This window comes from Carcharhinus amblyrhynchos, chromosome 4 (genome assembly GCF_965287045.1).
Source record: "Carcharhinus amblyrhynchos chromosome 4, sCarAmb.v2.hapA, whole genome shotgun sequence".
NCBI lineage: Eukaryota > Metazoa > Chordata > Chondrichthyes > Carcharhiniformes > Carcharhinidae > Carcharhinus > Carcharhinus amblyrhynchos.
The window spans coordinates 14448982-14471063 of NC_137327.1; the positions used below are offsets into that span (position 1 = coordinate 14448982).

The 22082-nt window shown below is 42.6% G+C and overlaps 1 long non-coding RNA gene across 1 annotated transcript in view; it reads right to left on the bottom strand.

The window, feature by feature from the left end:
* LOC145342514 (uncharacterized) overlaps positions 1-22082 on the bottom strand; it is a 90196-nt gene that overhangs the window by 3718 nt on the left and 64396 nt on the right. The window contains exon 2 of the long non-coding RNA XR_013886549.1: positions 13133-13245. This is a non-coding gene — a long non-coding RNA (uncharacterized LOC145342514). The remainder of the gene's footprint in view (positions 1-13132; positions 13246-22082) is intronic.

Genomic DNA, 22082 nt, shown 5'->3' on the forward strand with positions numbered 1-22082 from the left:
TCATCATTCCCACACAACCCAGCAACTTAACACTTAAGAAACTGGGGAGCAATAGTGTTGAGATTAAGCGTAATGCATTTCCTCTTTGTACTTAGTGTTGGTGTGTCACTTTGGATATAGATGCAGCAGAAATATCAAACTCCCTCAATGGTTCTCATTGTATAATTTGACTTTGTATGTACTGAGAACTTCATTGAACCATATGTCATTAAATACCCATAAATGTCAGGTGAGAAGAGACTTTTACAGAATCCATCTCCCTGAATGGAACCCACGTTCGAGAGTTGAAAAAACTTTTCCAACTCAGTACATAGCTCATTCTTCAACATTTACTACTTAAAAAGAACATTTTAACACAAGTATGTCCCATATTAGTTACTTAGGGCAGCATAATGACATAGTGGTTAGCACTGCTGCTTCGCAGTAGTGGGGACCTGGGTTCAATTCTCGGCTTGGGTCACTGTCTGTGCAGAGCCTGACCATTGTGTCGGTCTCCTCCAGGTGGTCTGGTTTCCTCCCACAGTCCGAAAAACGTGATGGTTAGATGCATTGGCCGTGCTAAATTCTCCCTCAGTGTACACAAACAGGTGCCCGAGTGTGGTGACTCGGGGATTTTTCACAGTAACTTCATTGCAGTGTTAATGTAAGCCTACTTGTGACACTAATAAATAAACTTAAACTTAGCCATTCACTATTGAAAATGAACTGTTATTCAACGATTGTCGCTGTCCAACATATGATATAATTTTGACTTTTTAACAGTGTGTTAAAAAGGTCGCAAGGTCATAAGGGATGCCTTATGACAAGGTCACAAGGCATTCCTGTGATTACTTCACTCACATTGAGCTCACAAGCTGAGCTGCACCATCTCTAGGATGCAGAAAGCTGGTGGAAGCATGTCCCTTTCCAAAGGAAGCAGAGCAAATCAGACAAAGATCCCTTTCTGACCCGTGGAGGGCCAGGCAACTAATTATCATGGAAACTGAAAATAAAAATGGTATTGGTTTCAAAATGGTACTGGAATAAATTTATTCCGAAAACCTAGACTCGATATTACAAATATGTGAATAATGTAGTAAATATGCTAAATTTTATACATTATGTTGTGGAGATGTCGGCGTTGGACTTGGGTGGGCACAGTAAGAAGTCTCATGTACCAGGTTAAAGTCCAACAGGTTTAATTGATATCATGAGATTTCAGAACGCTGCTCTTTCTTCTTTTTCTTGCATTTTTGTAGAAACTTGATGTCTGTGTTGACAAGCACGATCTTCTTGGAGATCCTCTCCACTTGGAGATGGAGATGTGGAGAAGCCAGCCTTCGACTGGGGTGGGCACAGTAAGAAGTCTCACAACATCAGGTTAAAGCCCAACAGGACTTTAGAAGGAGCAGCGCTCCGAAAGCTTGCAATACCAAATAAACCTGTTGGACTTTAACCTGATCTTATATATTAAGTGACACACAATGTTGCATTGTCAATTAAAAATGAAGAAATTTCCTGAGGTTTACCTTTTGAAACTCCTGGCAAATTGACATCTCGTTGACACTTAACGTGTGGATAGAAAAATTATATTTCTAGAATTGATATTCATACATCGGTACATGCATTTCCAAACAGCAATATCTTAAAATATCTTGTTTGCATGTGTGAATGATATCAGGCTGGACTAATTTGACATGACTCTATTCCTCATGTGGCTAACAATGCACTCTACAAATGTAATTGGGGATCTTGATTGCGTTTGATCTATTCCACATTGATCTTCATGTCACCAGCAGTAAGATGTACGAATCTGATAATGATTACGTTTTCCATTTTTGGATGACAGTACAATATTGCATCACTAACTTGCCAAGAAATGTTATGGATGAATTGGGATTATGCTTGAAGCTCCTTTACTCGAAATGTGGAGGAAAACAGCCAGTTCTCAGATCTTTTGTACTGCAACCGATTCAATCATTCATTCAGCACTTCAATCACAACAGCAGATGCCACTGACCAAAGTCGTAGATTTTATGTTAAACATACAGACCCCTAATTGTGCCCCTTGAATATAATGTGACAGTGAAATGATTAGATTTAATGACTTGTGCTTTTTTTTAAGAAAAAAAGATGATTGAGAATGAAACATTTAGATTACAATTCTGCATTCATGCATTTTATATGGATCAAACTTTCTGTGAATAGGAATAGATGGAAGTGGTTTGGTGAATTGGAACTCTGTGCTTAGATCAGAATTTTTCTTGGATCACAAATTAAACAAGTTGCAACAAACTGTTGTGACCAAGTGTGACAATTAAATGTAAATCCTGTTTTCATTCTCTGACCTGAGTGGTTAGGGTTTGGAAAGCACTACCTGTGAGTGTGGTGGAAGCAGGTTTAACTGAAGAATTCAAAAGGGAATTAGGCCAGTGGTGGCTAACCTAAAGCCCAAGGGACACATGCCACCCATCTGGGTTCTGAGTGTGACCCATGAAATATTTTGTTCACCATTGCTCAGGTGCAGGGTTACCACATTCTGCTGATTTTGGTCCATGTAGTTTATTTCCTACCAGTATGACTGAAGTGATACACACTAGAATCATAGAATCTACAGTGCAGAAGGAGGCCATTTGGCTCATTGAGCCTGTGCCAACGACAGTCCCACCCAGGTCCCATCTCTGTAACTCCACATATTTAACCTCCAAAGCCTCCTGACACTTCGGAGCAATTTATCACGGCCAATCAACCTAACCCGCACACCTTCAATCTGTGGGAGGAACCCTGAGAAAACCCTTGCAAATATAAGAAGAAACATGCAAACTCCACACAGACAGTCACTTGAGGCCAGAATTGAACCTGGGTCCCTGGCACTGTGAGGCAGCATTGCTAACCACTGTGCCACCATGCCACCCCAAAAGCAAGGGTAAGTGGAATGAGGTGTGCGCTGATTGCACACAGCATTGACTGTGGGAGCTGTGTGATTCCTCTGTGTCCAAAGTCTAAATATATATTTTGTTTTTACCATTTGAAGTTGATGATAATTCTATCATCTATCATGGGTAGCATGGTGGCACAGTGGCGAGCACTGCTGCCTCATAGTGCCGGGGACTCTCGTTCAATTCCCAGCTTGGGTCATTGTCTGCGCAGAGTTTGCACATTCTCCCTGTGTCTGCATGGGTTTCCACTGGGTGCCCTGGTTTTTTTCTCACTGTCCAAAGATGTGCAGCTTAGGTGAATTGGCCATGCTAAATTACCCATTAGTGTCAGGGGGACTAGTTAGGGTAAATGTACAAGGATAGGTCATGGGTGGGGTTGTGGTCAGTGCAGACCCAATGGGCTAAATGGCCTCCCTCTGCACTATAGGGATTCTATGAAATCTATTAATATGTAAATGATTAAGTATTTCCTTTGACTCACTGAAATGTTGAGAGTGTAGTAAATGTATTTAATGTTATTCATGGGGTCATGGTTAGTGAATAAGCCTGATTTTCAAGTGGTGATTCCTGCACTGGACAATTGTATTTTGGTTTCTCATTTATGTCTTTCCAACATTAACAAATCAAAGTCAAAGTCTGATAAATACACACTCAAATGAGAATGTGTAGGCGTAGTCCTAATATAACCTAAGATTAAGCAATTATACTGAATCATGCACATGTACCACCACCAAACAAAACTGTGCTTTTAAAACTTTTGCTGTGGAAGTAAAGGGATGATTGGGAGAAAATGGGGACCAGTCGTTGTGCAGATGCTGCACTGAAACCATTTTGAACAGCATTGCAGAGTGGGAACTCTGTCAGCTGGCAGAGTTTTCTAAATTAGCTCTCAAATAGAGGGCACCAAGTGCTGTGCAATAGCTACAATGAAGGGTGCAGTGGTCTAGTGGTTATCTGGGTTAAATGGCAATCCAGAAGATTGGAATAACCATCCATCAAATGTGCATTCGGACACCTCCATGAATTTGGTTGTCAGTAACAAAAGCAGCACGGTGGCACAGTGGTTAGCACTGCTGCCTCAAAGTGCCAGGGACCCAGGTTCAATTCCAGCCTTGGGTCACTCTCTGTGGAGTTTGTACGTTCATTCTGTGTTTGCATGGGTTTCCTCTGGGTGCTCCGGTTTCCTCCCACACTCCAAAGATGAGTGGGGTAGTTTAATTGGCCATGGTAAATTGCCCTAGTATCAGAGGGTTTAGCAGGTAAATATGTGGACTTACAGGGACAGGGCCTGGGTGGGATTGTTGTCAGTGCAGACTCGATGAGCTGAATGGATTCCTTCTGCACTGTAGAGATTTGATGAAGCCTAGAAATAAAATGCTGGCATTAATAAAAATTTCTACATTCATACCAGTACTGGTGGAACCCAAAATTATATAATCCTATTTCTTGCTAAGCATGCGCTCGATTTTGGCCAAGGTTTGTGTGTGGAGACAAAAATAACTAACAACGTTCGAGACCCACAGCATATTTCAATTTGTCATCTGGACTATTTTAAGGTTACACTCATTTGTGTTATTTGCAAGCTGTTGTTTATGGTGATTGAGTAAGTCAGATTCCATTTTTTATTGCATTATTTACTACATCTTTTACCATTGTTATTGGGATCAAATTCTGCAATTCCGCCCCTTTATCACTGAGAGCTGAAACTTTTTCAGATAATGGACAAAGGGGCTGCTATTTCTCATAATCAGACTCGTTGGTTTATGGTGACTGTACGAGTCAAATTGTATTTTTATTACATGGGATGCTGGAATTTTTACCAGCACTTTGGGGATCACGGACTCCAATCCTGCCCATTTTTTTTTGTGAAAATCAAAACCAGTGGTCTTGGTTACTTATGCAATCTGTCACAGTTAGCGATGGAGAAATAGTTATTCGCAAAGGGCTCATGAAATTTGAATAAAATTTATGGCACTGCAGAACCTGTATTCAGAACTGCCAACTTTTTGATTCTTGTTCTTCCCAAACAGAAGTCACTACAATATATAAAATTATCATCTATGTGGTCCTTCAAATGTTTTAATAGTTTTGTGAGCTATCTGCTCCTTCTGGATTTAGACACTATAACCCCTAGTTTCTTTGTTAACCAATAAACATGTACTTAACCTATTGAGAATGTTTAAGCTCTAGTAATCCTCTTGCTCTAAACAAACAGAAGGCTCTCCTTGTTCTCTTAAGTCAACAGAAGTCAATCCAGCTCCTTTCAATGCTGTCCAGGATAGTCAAAACTCTGTTATTCATTTCAGTATCTGTCATTGATGGTTTTAGTACTGTAATCGCGGCTTAGTTGGGTATTACTAAAGAATTTGGGGAAAATTCTCACCTGCTGGTTAACTCCCTCTATATGTTTTTTACTGTAGTTGTAAGATGTGCAACGCTAGATAACTGATAGGTATAGTTTGAAAAGAATTCTACTCTTTTATAAAGAAAATATTGAAATGTGTGTAATGTTCTCATTACTGAACTGAAGCATCTCAAAGCATCTTGGCAGCATGGTGGCATAATGGTTAGCACTGCTGCCTCACAGCGCCAGGGACCTGGGTTTGATTCCCAGCTTGGGTCACTGCCTGTGCAGAGTCTGCACATTCTCCCCATATCTGCCGGAGCTCCGGTTTCCTCCCACTGTCCGAAAGACGGGCTGGTTGAAGAGCTTGTCATATGAGGAACGGTTGAAGACTTTGGATCTGTCCTCGTTGGAGTTTAGAAGGATGAGGGGGGACCTTATTGCAATTTACAGGATACTGCGAGGCCTGGTTAGAATGGATGTGGAGAGGATGTTTCCACTAGTAGGAAAAACTAGAACCAGAGGGCACAACCAGGGGATGATCCTTTAAAACAGAAATTAGGAGGAATTTCTTCAGCCAGAGAGTGTTGCAAGATGTGCAGGTTAGATGGATTAACCATGGTAATTACCTGGGGTTATGGAGATGGGGGCGCAGGAGAGGGCCTGGGTAAGACCCTCTGTCAGAGAGTCGGTGCAGACTTGATAGGCCTCATTCTGCACTGTAGACATTCTATTTATTTTATCAGGATTCCCGTCAATGATTAATCAACCCAGAATGCTCAGGGACAGATTGCCCATGAGGTAAAGGCAGTATCCAAAATGCAGTAAATCTTGGAAAGGGAGAAGAACCAGAGTGAAAGAGAGAGACGATATCAAGGGGTGAATTTTCATGTTTACATAACAACATAAGAATTAGGAGCAGGAATAGGCCATCTGGCACCTCAAGCCTGCTCCACCATTTAATAAGTCATGGCTGATCTTTTTGTGGACTCAGCTCCAATTACCTGCCTGCAAACAATACACCTTAATTTCTTTACTATTCACAAAGCTATTTACCTTTGCCTTAAGAACATTCAATGAGGCAGCCTCAACTGCTTCACTGGGCGGGGGATTCCACAGATTCACAACCTTTTGGGTGAAGAAGTTCCTCCTCAACTCAGTCCTAAATCTGCTCTCCCTTATTTTGAGGATATGCCCCCTAGTTCTGGTTTCACCTCTCTGCTTTTATCTTATCTATTCCTTCATAATTTTATAATTTTTCTATAAGATCTCCCCTCATTCTTCTAAATTCCAATGAGTACAACAGACATGGAAGGGGTGGTAATGGATCAGTTGTCCATTGTACGTCCACCAGTTTTGTGACAGCAAACTGCCAATGCACTGATGTTCACTTTCCACTTGGTGATATAACCAAGACCTCAGATACTTGTACAAATCAAGTGATATGGGTGAAGGGCAAAAATGCCTGTGTTAAACTGGGGAGCAAGTGAAGTTTGCCCCAGCGATAACTATTTTAGAACAACTTAGTCATCAAATTTAGCATCAGAATACTTATCCAAATAGTACACCATTTCTCCGCAAGAAATGAGAAAAAAAACATGTAATTTTACCTCAATCTTCCAAACACAAATAATCAAATATGTGGTACGCCTTTATTTTAACTTATGACAAATCTCCATCACGCTGTGTGGTTAGAACACTCTTTTAAGCCTAAATAAAGAGCTATTTGGGTTGGCAACTAACATTAGTTTTTGAGGTTGGGCTGTATGTATTATACCCAGTGGCCAAAATCACCTCCGGGACTTTGGAAAAGTCAGCTGTCAGTGAGAATAGACAGTCAAATTAGGGTCATTGGGAAACTTGAAGATGCTGTCTCTCTGCTCAATAAAATATCTGTCATCTGTTAATACACCTATGCATCGGAGTGGGGAGGAAGTACTTCCATTCAAAGGCTAAAAGATTCCATGCAGAAATTATACATTTTGAATTTTCAGGTATACTATTACTTTTCCTTTAGCCAAGGAGCCTCCCTCCCTCCCTCTCCTCCTCCCCGTCACCAACCTCTCTCTCCCTTCCCTCAGACCTCTCTCTCTTTCTCTATCTCCCTCCCCACTTACCCCACCTCTTACTCTCCTTCTCCTCCATATATCTCTCTCTCTCTCTCTCTCCACCAACCACCTCTCTCTCTTCCCCCATCTACCTCCCTCTTTCTCTCTCCCCCTGCCCTTTCTCTCCCTCCATCTATCTCTCTCCCATCCACTTACTCTCTCTCCCACCCCAGCCTCTTTCTCCCTCTCCTCACACATCTCTCTCCCCGCCCCCCCATCCACACCTCTCTCCCCGCACCTCTTTTTCTCTCCCACCCACCTCTCTCTCTTTCACTCACCTCTCCCCTCCCACCTGCCTCTCCCTTCCCATCCATCTCTCGCTCTCTCCCATCCACCCTTTCCCCTCCCACTTGTCTCTCTCTTTCACCACGCCTGCATTTTACTCTCCCACTCTCTTCTTTCTCTCTCTCCTCCCCCACTCCCATCCACCCCTCACCATCCACCCACCTACCTATCTCTCTATCTCCCTCTCTATCACCAGAGAACTGGTCTAATTGAGGCCAGATTTACACTGCATTTATTGAATAAGCAGAGTGTCTAACAAATCACAGGTATTTGAATAATGATACATTGCTTCCAAAAGTTCCTTTTTAAAAAATATTTTTCTGCCGTCTTTCTCATTTAGGAAGCAGTTCAGGAGAACGAATTTCACCCCCAGTGATGCTATCTTTGGTTCAGTATCAATTTTTATCTCGTCAAACACCTTGCTATGTTTTACTACATTAAAGGTGCTACATAGATGCAAGATTTTACTGTTGTTGGTTGATTGAAGCAAATTAATCACAACTGGTTTATTACAAAGATAAATGCTTAAGTCATACTGCAGCTGCCTGTTACCATCCAGTGCCTCTGAACTTTAACATGATTCTGAGGGTTGAACTGAGCCTGTTTTTTTTTATTCATTTGTGAAACATTGGCACAGCTGGCTGGCGAGCATTTATTGTCCATCCCTAGTTGCCTGAGGACAGTTGAGATTCAACCACATTGCTGTGGCTCTGGAGTTCACATGTAGGCCAGACCAAGTAAGGATTTCCTTCTCTAAATGTTATTAGTGATCCAGATGGGTTTTTCAATGGTTTCATAGTCCATAGACTCTTAATTCCAGATATTTTTTATTGAATTCAAACTCCACCATCTGCTGTGGCAGGATTTGAACCCGGGTCCTAGAACACTAGTTGAGTTTCTGGATTAACATTCTAACGGCAATACCACTCGACCATTGCCTCATCGGTGATAGTGCTCCATATAATTTTTGGCTTTGAGAGGGGGGGAGATGACTACCTCCTTCTGAATCAGAAACGTAGGCAACTGTATTCCTAAAATTCTAAAGCATTCCAATGGGCGATTGAAGTTTTGGACAGGGAAACAGTCCTGAGTTCTGCTTTCCGCCTTCAGTGGGAAAATTCAGCCCTTTCATTCTTACATCAACACACACCTCAGTGTGTTAGTGCAAAACTGGCAGTAACTACCGAACCCGGGAGGTGAGAGTGAAGCTTGTGCGACAGGCTTTTAAAGTATAATTTACTTTCACCATAAAAAATGTAAAAAGTTCTATTTGTAAAACTGGAACAACTTCTGACTATTCATCTTCTTCAGGTTTTTCTGTCAATATGTGCTGAGTGAACAATAGGCGTGTGAAGCAATCGATAATGATAATCACAACCGCATTGTTCTGTGCCTGGTCTGTATTGGTTGGCCAGTTTAAGCAGTGCATCTGTTGATGGGTTTATTTGGCAGATGATGCGTGAGTACATTCAGTACAGAATGTTACAATAAAATTCTAAAATATCCACTTAACCAACTGCCATCCCAATGTGCAGGCCAGCAGAGTTTTGCAAAGCCGCCTCACCGATTAAGCAAGAATGGGGAGGGCGGTATGGGAGGTGGGTGATGACATGAAGAGAAGGGGAGGAAGGAGGGATTGGCTTGGCGAGAGGATGGCATAGAATAACAGGCAATGGAGGAGTGCGGAGGTGAGATGGAACTGGGAATGGGATGGCGCGGTGGCACAGTGGTTAGCACTGCCATGTCACAGCGTCAGGGACCCGGATTTGATTCCAGCCTTGGGTGGCTATCTGTGTGGAGTTTGCACATTCGCCCCACGTCTGTGTGGGTTCCCTCTGGGTGCTCCAGTTTCCTCCCACAGTCCAAAGATGTGCACGTCTATGTTTTATCACATTTTAGGGGCTATATAAAGGCAAGCTGTTGCTGTTGTTGAATGATTGAACTTAGGTGGATTGGCTATGCTAATTTGCCCCTTAGTGTCCCAAGGTATGTTAGTTAGGCCGATTAACCATGATAAATGATTTATGGGGATAGGGCTTGGATGATATGCTCTTTCAGAGAGTCGATGCAGACACAATGGGCTGAGTGGCCTCCATCTGCAATATAGGGGTTCTATGGATTCTATCACACAGAAAAAAGGGGAATAAGATAGGGGTTAGGATAGGAATGAAATGAGAAAGACAAAAGGATTGGGATTGTGTATGTCATGAGGGGGATGGGCTGGAGGAGATTTAAAATACAGTTGCAATCATGATAAAATTTCACCACAAGTGTTTTGTGGATTTGGAGATAAGTGAAAACCAGTTACAAAGCTTCCCCAGGCTGGCAAGATGGAGGGGCATGCAAGGGAATGCGGCGGGGGGGTGGTGGGTTAACAGATTGGGGAAGAAATTGGCATGGGAGGGAGAAAATAGATGTTTATACTCAGAAGAAGGGTTAGAAAGGGTGGTGGGGATGAAAGGAAATGGATGTTTTGACACAAGAAGTATTGTTCCCATAAAGATACTAATTTCACCGCAGATGTTTTCTATGTCTCCACCAATTCTAATAAATAGTAAATCTGTCTTGCAATCATTCCAATACTAAACCCCTCAGTGATGAAATGTCTGAATTGGTTTGTTGCACATGAGGATTATCTTTCCACGCTATCATCATCCCAGCACGAAGATAACATTACCAGATATTTGGATATAATTTAAGAGCCCAACAAGAATGTTTACAGGAATGGTTCCAGGGATGAGGTGTTTTAGTTATGGGAATGGATTGGAGAGGTTGGGACTGTTCTTCTTGGAGAGAAGAAGGCCAGAGGGAGATTTGATAGAGATGTTCAAAATCAGGAGGGGGCTGGACAGAGCAGATAGGGAGAAACTGTTCCATTCATGGAAGGATCAAGAATGAGAGGCTACAGATTTAAAGTGATTCGCAAAAGAAACAAATGTGGTGTGAGAAAATATTTTTTCACACAACAAAAAAGTTTAAGTTTTATTTATTAGCGTCACAAGTAGGCTTACATTAACACTGCAATGAAGTTACTGTGAAAATCCCCTAGTCGCCACATTCCGGCACCTGTTCAGGTACACTGAGGGAGAATTTAGATGGCCAATGCACCTAACCAGCGCATGTTTTGGACTGTGGGAAGAAACCGGAGCATCTGGAGGGAACACATGCAGATACAGGAAGAACATGCAGATTCCACACAGACAGTGACCCAAGCCGGGAATGAATCTGGGTCCCTGGCACTGTGAAGTAGCAGTGCTAACCATTGTGCCACCATGCCACCCATAGTGGTTCAGGTCTGGAATATGCTGCCTGGAAATGTGGTGGAAGCAGGTTCAATTGAGGCATTCAGGGGGGCATTGAATGATTATTTGAATAGAAACAATGTGCAAGGGTATGGGGGAAAGGCACTGTGTATGGCACTGTGACAGAGGCCCGTTTGGAGTGCTGGTGCAGACATGATGGGCTAAATGACCTCCTTCTATCGAGAACGAATCTGTGATTCTGTGAACAACACTTTACTGGTGGACCATTCTGACCTGTGTAACATGGATCCAGTTTATTACCTTTTGCAATTATGTTATTCTAACGTTTCCTGTTCTTCTGTCAGTGTCCTGCATTTGTATTCTTTTTTTCAATCTCTGAAATTTACTCATTGACTTCATACCAACCAGGATCCTTTTGACATTTGACATAACTACATGTGTCAAATTTGATCCCATTGGCATTGTTGCTCCATGTTGACCACAATAAAATGTTCTAACCATTTAAAAAACTGGTAATTGCACTACTTTCCCTGGAAAAAAAATGGTCAGTACTGATACTGATACTGAGACCAGCCTCTCACCCATTAACTCTGTCTACACTCCCCCCTGCCTCGGCAAAGCAGCCAACATAATTAAGGACCCCAGACATTCTCTCTTCCACCTTCTTCCATTGAGAAAAAATACAAAGGTCTGAGGTCACGTATCAACAAACTCAAGAACAGCTTCTTCCTGCTGCTGTCTGACTTTTGAATCGACTTACCTTGCATTAAGTCGATCTGTCTCTACACCCTAGCTATGACTGTAACATTCCATTCTGCACTCTCTCATTTCCTTCTCTATGAATGGTATGTTTTGGCTGCATAGAGCACAAGAAACAATACTTTTCGCTGTATGTTAATACATGTGACACTAATTAATCAAATCAAATCAAAGATATAATGGCATGATGTGGAGATGCTGGCATTGGACTGAGCTGGGCACAATAAGAAGTCTCACTTGAGTAAGGGGCAGCTTTCTGAAAGCTCGTGATTCCAAATAAACACGTTGGACTTTAACCTGGTGTTGTGATATCGTGCATGATTGCTGAATTATCTCTCTTTGTAATAGATAACTAACAAAAGCAAAACATTTGTACTTGCTGGAAATCTGAAATAAAATATATCATGGAGGGAAGACATTACACTATTTTATGCAATGTATATGTATCATCATGGCAACATCATTTAATGTTAACAATGACATTAATAATGACTGAAACCATGTCTGCCTGTGACCCTGAACAAAAGGGACTTTCTGGCTGTATCAGAGAAGCTGACATTTCATTATCCCTGAAAATATGTTATCAAACCTGTGGGTTGCAGAGACTGAATTCCAAGGAATGATATGAAAGCTATCTACATTTCATAAGCCAGGCCTGGTGGTTGAAGTCTCCTAGTTTGCTAGGACAAAGGACCCTGGAAAGGACCCTTTCAAATTCTTAATGGTTAGAATATAAGCAATCTCAGGAATCCAGACAAAGGAATATACACTAGCTGCTAAAGCTAAAATGGACAGGGGGAAACAAGTGTCATCAGCTTCCTTGCTGGGAGAACCAGTCCTACTGTCTTGCTGGACTGTCAGGCAGTCTGTCATCTTCCACCCAGCAAACAGCATTTCAGCCCAAGGGCTCAGTTCAGGTTTGAACGCCTGGCTCCCAACCACACTATTTCTACTGCAACTTCTGAACCATTGATAACAGGACTAATTGATCTCTGCTTGACTGTCAACTCTGCAGAAAAAATGAATTATCCTATCCAGCATTGGTTCAACCTGCTGACCTCCGTGAAGGGATTCTCCAGTAGACTTTTGATTCTGGACTCTGGTCAAACAATGGGTAGAATTTTCTAGCCATGTTGGTTTTTAAAAGCCGGTAATTCCCGCTTGACTGTCAATGGGGCTTCACATTGTCCGTAACCCACCAGCTAAAATTCCAGTGGCGGGCAGGATGGGAGAATTCCAGCCAATAAATCTTTGTCCTATACTTATTGCTTTATCCTGCTTTCATTGTATGAATGCACAGGAGGCTCTGTAATGACACCCAATCCTCCTCCCCATTTTGAACACATGAATAAACTAACCCCCTGAGTTTACCTGACCCTAAGTTTGCTGCGGGGTTATTAATAAAAACTGCGGCGTTGATAAATAAACCCAATAGAAAGCGGAAAATCAAAATACCTTTTTGTCTGCAGACAGGTGCAGATGAGAAGAGAAATCTGAATTTTTAAATTAAACCTTCTTCTGTCTGTAACAAAGAACATGGTGGAAACAGCCTATAGTTGCGCTAGCATCTGCAGAAAGAGAAACAAAGGCTGATTATCTCTTCTCTGAATTGGACAATTCAATTCCATTTCTACAGCATACACCACTCAAAAACTGCCTGATAATCAGTCAAGAATAACTTCTCTGTTACACAGAAACCAATGAAAATCTCCCCCTGCAACATACATTCAATAAAAAGTGCCCTTTCTGGCATTTCCGAAAGAAAGCATAGTAAGCAGAATTTAAAACGTGAAATACCAGAATATGGTATAAAATAATCTCTTGAACAAACAATATAAAACGCAGTCCATAAAACTTTCTGCACAATAAAAGCTATGATATTCTAAAATCGCTCAGATATCCAGCACAAACTTAGATGCCTAGGAGCATAGGTTTTTGGTACAGTTCTGAAAGGCAGGTCAACAGAGAGAGCTTTGTCCATTTTACAGCCCTTCTGACTGGTGTCTAGTACATATATAATCTCTCATGTATAATATACATTGCTTATATATAATGGAATGGAGGAAATTAAGACAGCAAAATCAACATAAATGCAGCATTATTATTGTGAAAGCTCCCACGAGGTCCATAGGGAATTAGTGATTGATCTTCTTATGGGGCTCATTGAGTATGACTTCCCCTGGTAACAAACAGTGGCCTGCCCTGCTGGAACTCATTACCCAAACCTTTTATAGAACAGGCCCAGGACTGGGCCTGCTGAATTGTAGTCCCAGGCAGGTTCTAGAGTGTGTACACCACAGTAATGGTTTTAATGTGCATTCTGTAATGAACTATGTTCCTTTCCAGTCAGGCTTCCTAAGTCATTATAATTAGTTAGAAAAGAAAGGACAGGTTAGAAAAGAAAACCAGTTTCATTTTTGCAAACTGAGTGTTACACTGAATGTAAAGAGTAAATTACTGATTACATCTTTTCTGGACCAAGGTCATATCAGCAATTGCTTTGGGGGCACGGTGGCACATTTCTGCCTCACAGCACCAGGGACCCAGGTTCAATTCCCGGCTTGGGTCACTGTCGGTGTAGAGTTTGCACAGTCTCCCTATGTCTGCTTGGGTTTCCTCTGGGCTTCTTCCCACCTTAAAAGATGTGTGCGTTAGGTGGATTGGTTATGCTAAATTGTCTCTTAGTATCAGGGGGACTAGCTAGGACAAATGCATGGAGTTATGGGGATAGGGCCGAGGTAGGATTATGGTCATTGCACAGTCGATAGGCCCAATGGCCTCCTTCTGCACAGTAGGACTCTATGAGTTTCTATGAATATTGCTAAGTTGTCGCATCACTGAATATCTCTGCAGCATTGCCTCCAATAGCCCTCTCACATAAGTTGCGGGGAGCTCAGCAATGGCAACTGCTCCCAGCACAGCCAACAGCCCGTTCAGTAGGCCACCGTGAGAAGGGTGTCCGCCAAGACATCTGCTGCAAGTAACTGAACCAGCGCTATCTTGTTGTCATACAGCTCAACTGGCTAATGTCACACATGTCAATCAAATGCATGTATGCCCATTCAACACATGTGCATGTCACTCAACAAGGATCGGAAGTGTTCTTTTTGGCGGTCTTGTGATGAGTTCATGAATTGGAGGTGTTGCTGCTTCCAGATAGTGAAGGGTTAGGTTTACCTGTCCACACAGAGGCTGCAACAGGTATTGAGGCTGGGATTGCAGTACCTCTGGGTGAGTAATGATAGGGAGATAGAGCAGAGGCTGCAGAAAGGGCAAACTTTTCCAAATTGCTCCTTGACAGTGATGATAGACTGTCTGGCATACCAGCCCAGAATTCTGATGTGCACTTCCATCTGAGTTCTCCTGTCTACTGCCATATCAATGTCCTCACCTGTAGCACAATATGTCTTCAATTCACCCTCTACTGAGCTGACAAACTCTGGCATGGTTACTGTCCACTTGGACTTGATGATTCACCTTGCACTTTTTTAAATTTTATACAAACTCCAAGGTATGTGCACTGCCAGTATCTGTGTTCATGATTGTGAGTTACAGATCAAACAATGTGGCTTCTGTTTCTGTGCAGCTCAGTTGCTCTCTCTCCATCTCCTGAGGCTGCTGTGACTCGGCAGGTGGTTGTTCTTGGTGTCTGAAAGCAGAACATCAGAAGGGGAATGTGAGTGTGAGGACGGGGGAAGGTGTGTAAGCACTGAGGTCCATATATACACCATTTACAGCATTCTCATTGTGCAGCTTCACAGGGTGAGGGTCTGCTGGGAGTTTATAAGGGGCAGAAGGCATGCACCTAACATCAAGTGGACATAGAAGGAAGGAATATCCAAAAACACATCGACCATTTGAGAAAAAGAAAGATGCCCCATTATCAACAAGTGATTGTGTGGTTGGAAGATGCTGTCTAAGGATCTTTGGTGAATTGCTGCAATGCATCTGGTGCTACTGAGCGTCAGTGGTGGATGGACTGGATGTTTGTGGATGTGGTGCCAATCAAGAGGACTGCTTTGTCCTGGATGGTGTCAAACTTCTTGAGTGTTGTTGGAGCTACACCCAACAAGGCAAGTGGGGAATATTCCATCACACTCCTGACCTGTGACTTGTAGGTGGTGGATAGGCTTTGGGGAGTCAGGAGGTGTTCAATTCAATTATCTGGGAGTGTGTAAATTGGGTATTGACCTTTGCATAAAAGGCTTTGGAGGGGAAGGGGTGTGTTGATTATGCCTTTAAGGATCAATCTATAGAATAAGGGTCACATGACTGGGGGACCGACTAGTGTGGATGTCACCCTGGTCAGCGTGGCTTCTGAACTCAGAGTCAGCTTGGGAGCTAATTGCAGTCATGCCGCAAGCCTCAATAGTTTGAACCTGTAAATAGATGAGTTGTGTTTTCCCTAAACTGGTAAACGAGCATCTTTACAATCATTCTCAATGGTTTGAATGATGTTGGGTGACTCAGGCTCTGTCACAGCCAGTCACATAATGTGATGAACCATCTCCTTGGAGAGCTCAGGAAATCCAGCTGTCTTTTTCCTAGACAGCTCTACTCTGTCCCATCCTGTGCCCTATTATCTTGCAAGACAGAAGGCAGAATGTCAGTAATTGTGTAGCAATGTTTGTGGGTGAGGTGCCTACCATGGCTGAATAGTTGAAGAAATGTGGAGACAGCAAAAGCTGGGTGTATGGTTGTGAGCTGCATGAGTATCTGGATGTCAAGTCTGAGTCTTGAGTGGTAGGGACTGATGGGTGAGTGATCAGGATGTAGTACATTGAGCAGGGTGAAGGGTTGGTGGTGTGGTGAGTGAGAGATGCCTTTTGAAGCTGCAGTAAGAAGTCTCATAACACCAGATTAAAGTCCAGCGGTGCCTGTTCATTGATGAAGGAGCAGCACTCCAAAAGCTTGTGATTCCAAATAAACCTGTTGGACTTTAACCTGGTGTTGTGAGACTTCTTACTGTGCCCACCCCAGTCCAAGCCCAGTATCTCCACATCATTTGAAGATGCATTTACTTACCTTGATTCCCCCTGCATTAGGCCATGGCATTTGACTTCTTGTGGCACTGCTGCCAGACCCTTAGACCCAGAAGCTAAGATTTAACCTTTTTGGTCACCAGCTCCCACTTCTTTCTGAATATCCTAGCTTGCACAAAGTTCTATTCACACATCATCCCTACGCTTATTGAATCGGAATAACTTTTGATCATTCAATTCCTCGATTTTTTTTTAAAAATGTGCATTCTTGTTTTCAAGTTCCTCCCTGGTCTTACCTCCTACAACTCTGAGAATTTTAAGGTCAAAACAAAATCCGGCAGATGCTGGAATCTGAAACAAAAGCAGAAAATGGTGGAAAATCTCAGCAGGTCTGACAGTGTCTGTGGAGAGAGAACAGAGCTAATGTTTTAAGTTTGGATGACTCTTTGTCAGAACTAAAGAAAATCAGAAGAGATTTATGCCATGAGGGAGAGGGTGGTGGGGGGACATAACTGGAATGTAAATGAAGATGAAGAAGACTGAGAAAGCTCCTAAAGGTGTCTATAAAATGATCAGAATGTGTGACTGGCAGTCTGCTCTGACAAAGGACCATCTGAATTCCAAACGTTAGCTCTATTCTCTCCCCACAGATGCTGTCAGATCTGCTGAGATTTTCCAGCATTTTCTGTTTCTGAGTCTGTATCTTTTCCTGCTATTCACAGACTTTGTTTTACCATTCACAAACAAAATAATCTCTTTCCATAACATGCCATCGCACCTATTAACAGTACTACGATGGGTGTGAGAATTGGTGGGTAACCAAAGTAACCAAAAATTACTTGACTAAAGCACTACCTTAATCATTTGGTAAGGATTTTGGTCGAAAGTATGCAGGCACAAGTATTATTTATTTATTATTAGTATCGTGAGTAGGCTTACATTAACACTGTAATGAAGTTACTGTGAAAACCCCCTTGTCACCATACTCTGGTGCCTGTTCGAGTACACTGAAGGAGAATTTAGCATGGCCAATGCACCTAACCAGCTCGCCTTTCAGACTGTGGTAGGAAACCAGAGCAACCGGAGGGAACCCACACAGACACGGGAAAAACGTGCAGACTCTGCACAGATGGTAACCCAAGCTGGGAATCGAACTCTCATCCCTGGCACTGTGAGGCAGCAGTGCTAACCGCTGGGCCACTGTGCCGCCCAGTTATGTAGCCCAGTTAAACATAAAGTGCAGCACAACAAACCATAGAAACATTTGCAGAATTAAACTATGTTTTTAGCACAGGGGTGGCACGGTGGCACAGTGGTTAGCACTGCTGCTTCACAGTGCTAGGGATCCATTTCAATTTCCGGCTTGGGTGACTGTCTGTGCGGAGTCTGCATGTTCTCCCCACCTCTGTGTGTGTGTTTGCTCTGGATTTTACCCACAGTCCAAAGATGTGCGGGTTAGATGGATTGGCCATGCTATAATGCCCCTTAGCGTCCCAGAACATGTGGGTTAGGGAGTTTAGTGGGGGTAAATATGTGGGATTACGGGGATAGGATTTGGGTGGGATGATCTGTCAGAGAGTTGGTGCAGACTCAATGGGCTGAATGGCCTCTTTCTGTGGTTTTATGATAATTGGTATCATCGATTTAATTCTAATCGATCTGCAATGCAGGACATCTTCAGTTCTGACAATAATGTCACCTTGGGGACTTAAGGTGGCACTGTGATACTGTAACTGGAAGCATGAACTGGGAATAGAAATACATCTCAAATGTTGCAATATTTAAATTGAGTTAGTGGAGCTGGGGAACTCTAAAACGCAGATACACACATCATTAAATGTGACATGTTGACAAGGCCATATAGAAGGCAAATGGAATGTGCTGTTTTTAAGATGCAGGGACATAGAATATAAAAACAGCTTGATTGTGTTGAATTTAGATCTGCCCCAGGTGGATTATCAAGATAACTTATCATATGGCATTTTACAAAGGATACAAAAATAATGGAAAAATGCGGAAGATTCGTTTGTCAGGATCTGATCAGACACAGTGGCACAGTGATTAGCACTGCTGCCTTTCAGTGCCAGAGACCTAGGTTCAATTCCAGCCTTGGGTGACTGTGTGAACTCTGCACATACTCCCCGTGTCTGTGTGGGTTTCCTCCAGGTACTCTGGTTTTCTCCCACAGTCCAAAGATGCGTGGGTTAGATTGACTGGCCATGTTAAGTTGCCCCTTAGTGTTCCAAGATATGTAGGTTTGGGGGATTAGCGAGGCACACAAGTGGTTTCGGGTGTGGAGGGGGCCCGGGTATGATGCTTTGTTGGAGAGTTAGTGCAGACTGGAAGGGCTGAATGACTCCCTTTTGCACTGTAGAGATTCTATGTGGAATTATGAAGAGGCATCTGACAAATTAGGACTTTTCTCACTCCACTGAGGTTGAAAGGTTGACTTGTTCAAGGTTTTGAAGATTATATCGTGCATGATGAAATGTTAATTGATTATTTCCACTAATCGGTGAGATGGGAGAAGGAAGGGTTATCACAGTGAAACAATAAATGTTGGAATGATTAAAAATGAGGGGGTTAAAGATGGAGGAGAGTCTAAAGTTGTTGAACTCAATGTTTCATATAATAGATGAAGGAGTGCAAAACTGCCAGTACCTTTGTTTCAGGCTCAGTAATGAAAGTGGTAGCCGAGGCACGCTGCATATTACCTCACACATCAGGCATCACGTGCACACTTTGTCACGTTTTCAGGCAGCGCTTGCAATTCAAGCCAAACCATTGATGAATGGCTCGGAGATTTTGTTTGGAACAACACTCAGATAGATCACAAGTGATTGGAGCAAGGCAGGGCATAAGTTAAGGTTTCTCTCCCTCTTTCTTCTATTGTGATGTTAAGATGGCTGAACGTCCTTCCCCCAGTGGCTGGCACAGTGGTTAGCACTACTGCCTCACAGCACCTGGGACCTGGGTTCAGTTCCCGGCTTGACCCACTGTCTGTGCTGAGTCTGTACATTCTCTCCATGTCTGTATGAGTTTCCTCTGGGTGCTGATTTCCTCTCACAGCCCAAAAGACATGCTGGTTGGATGCATTGGTCATGCTAAATTTTCCCTCAGCGTACCCAAACAAGGCACCGGATTGTGACAACTGGGGGATTTTCACAATAACTTCATTGCATGGTTAATGTTAGCCTATTATGATACTAACAAATAAACTTTAAAACAAAACAATGAAGTTCTCTATTTATAAGTACGCTAATACAGTGCTCCAGCTGGTATATACATTCTTGTCTTTAATAAAGTCCCTTGAATGTTCCGAAGCAAATTTCTTTCACTTACTTAGCCTAATCTGGTTTCTCAGAGCTGAGATGGCTGAGCGGGGAGCACTTCTCTTTTGCTGATCCCTGCTGCTAAACTATTTCTTGAAAAATGGAGCCACATACGGTGCTACAGGACACACTTGAGGATGACAAGAGCAGAAAATAAGACCTCGCAAATTGAGGAGTAGGTTCAGTGATGCAAACTGTAGGGTTTGAGGGAGAGAATATCTGAAGGAGGTCGAGATGCTGAGAATTGTTAGGCCCCTAATTTAAACAGGCAATTTAATTTGAAAGGCCAACAGTCCCTATGAATCACTTCATTTTATATCTCATAGCAGTGCCCACTAAACAAATTGTTGTACTCAGACTCATTCGGCATAACTCACACATGGGTTTTACAATGTGAATAGTGATTCGGAACATTGCAAACCCTCCTGTCATCTATCCCCTGCATAAAATAGAACCATCATTCTTTCTTGAGCTTTGTTCATGCTGAATTTCATCAGTCTTCTTGCTGCTCACAGAGAAGTTAATCCTTGGACATTTTTTATGATGGAAACATCACAAGTGTAAGGGTTGGAATTGATCCAGAGAGCAATAAATCCAGTCACAATTGAGCACACAATTGTTTTTTTTGAAGCTCAGCTGATTCCTGCTTCTGCACTCCGTTCTCTCCTTCAAGCTTTAGTTCCTCCCTTTCCAGGTTAGGGGTCGTAAGTTCATAGCACTACCCTCTGTTCACAACACTTAAACTGAATTTAACTCATGCACACCACTGAATCACAGGTTGTTCCCACCGATTTGAAGAAGGGCACCTCAAATTTAGAGGAGACATCAGATCTGCAGGCAACTTGGGGGCATTGATAAAATATTCATAGAAGAATCATAGAATCCCAACAATGCAGAAGGAGGCCGTTTGGCCCATCGAGTCTACACCAGCCACAATCCCACCCAGGCCCTATCCCTGTCACTCTATGCATTTTCCCTAGCTAGTCCCCCGACAGTAAGGGACAATGTAGCATGGCCAATCCACCTAACCCGCACATCTTTAGAGCACCCAGAGAAAACCCACGTAGACGGGGGGAGAACATGCAAACACTTCACAGAAAGTGGTCCAAGCTGTGCATTGAACCCGGGTCCCTGGCACTATAAGGCAGCAGTGCTAACCACCGTAGCACCCATATTGTTCGAACTGAGTGTATAAATTACTTTCATCTCAATTTTCAAAATGGAGCAAAATTCTGATTCATTTAAAAGAAACTGCACATTTATACAGAATCAGGAGAAATAGTTAGCAAATAATTTTGACAAAGGAACGTAGCACGTTTGCAAATTTATTTTCTGTACCTTTCCAAACAAAAATGTCTTGAAATATACAGTGCATTGAAAGGTTAAACTATTATTCAAAACAATGAGCTTATCATTCACAAGCAATAATAATATAAAGTAAAAATACACTGGTTGGGATTTTTCACTTCTGCTTTTTTAGGGCAGTTTTGGTGATGAGAGCGGAAACTTTTGTGGGAATCTCAAATCGCATTTCACACCGAGATAAAAGTGTGATGCGATTGTCCCCGCAGGGGAGGAGATGGCTTTGTGGTATTATTGCTAGACTATTAATCCAGAAACTCACCTAATGCTCTGGGGACCTGGTTTTTTTTAAAAAATCAATAAAACTAAACCTGGAATTAAGAATCTATTGATGACCATGAAACCATCATTGATTGTCAGAAATACCCATCTGGTCCACTAATGTCCTTTAGAGAAGGAAATCTGCCATCCTTACCTGGTCTGGCCTACATGTGACTCCAGAGCCTTAGCAATGTGGTTGACTCTCAACTGCCCGCAGGCAACTTGGTATGAGCAATAAATGCTGGCCAGCCAGTGACGCCCATGTCCCACAAATGAATAAAACACCCACTCAATACTCCACCATTAACGTAACAGGATTCCTGAAGTTGAACATCAGGAACATCATTTCCATTTATTAATATCTCATTATCAGGCTTCTATGCCTGAATCACTCCCCGCCCCCCACCTCTCCCACCCCACACACACACACACACACACACACACACACACACACACACACACACACAC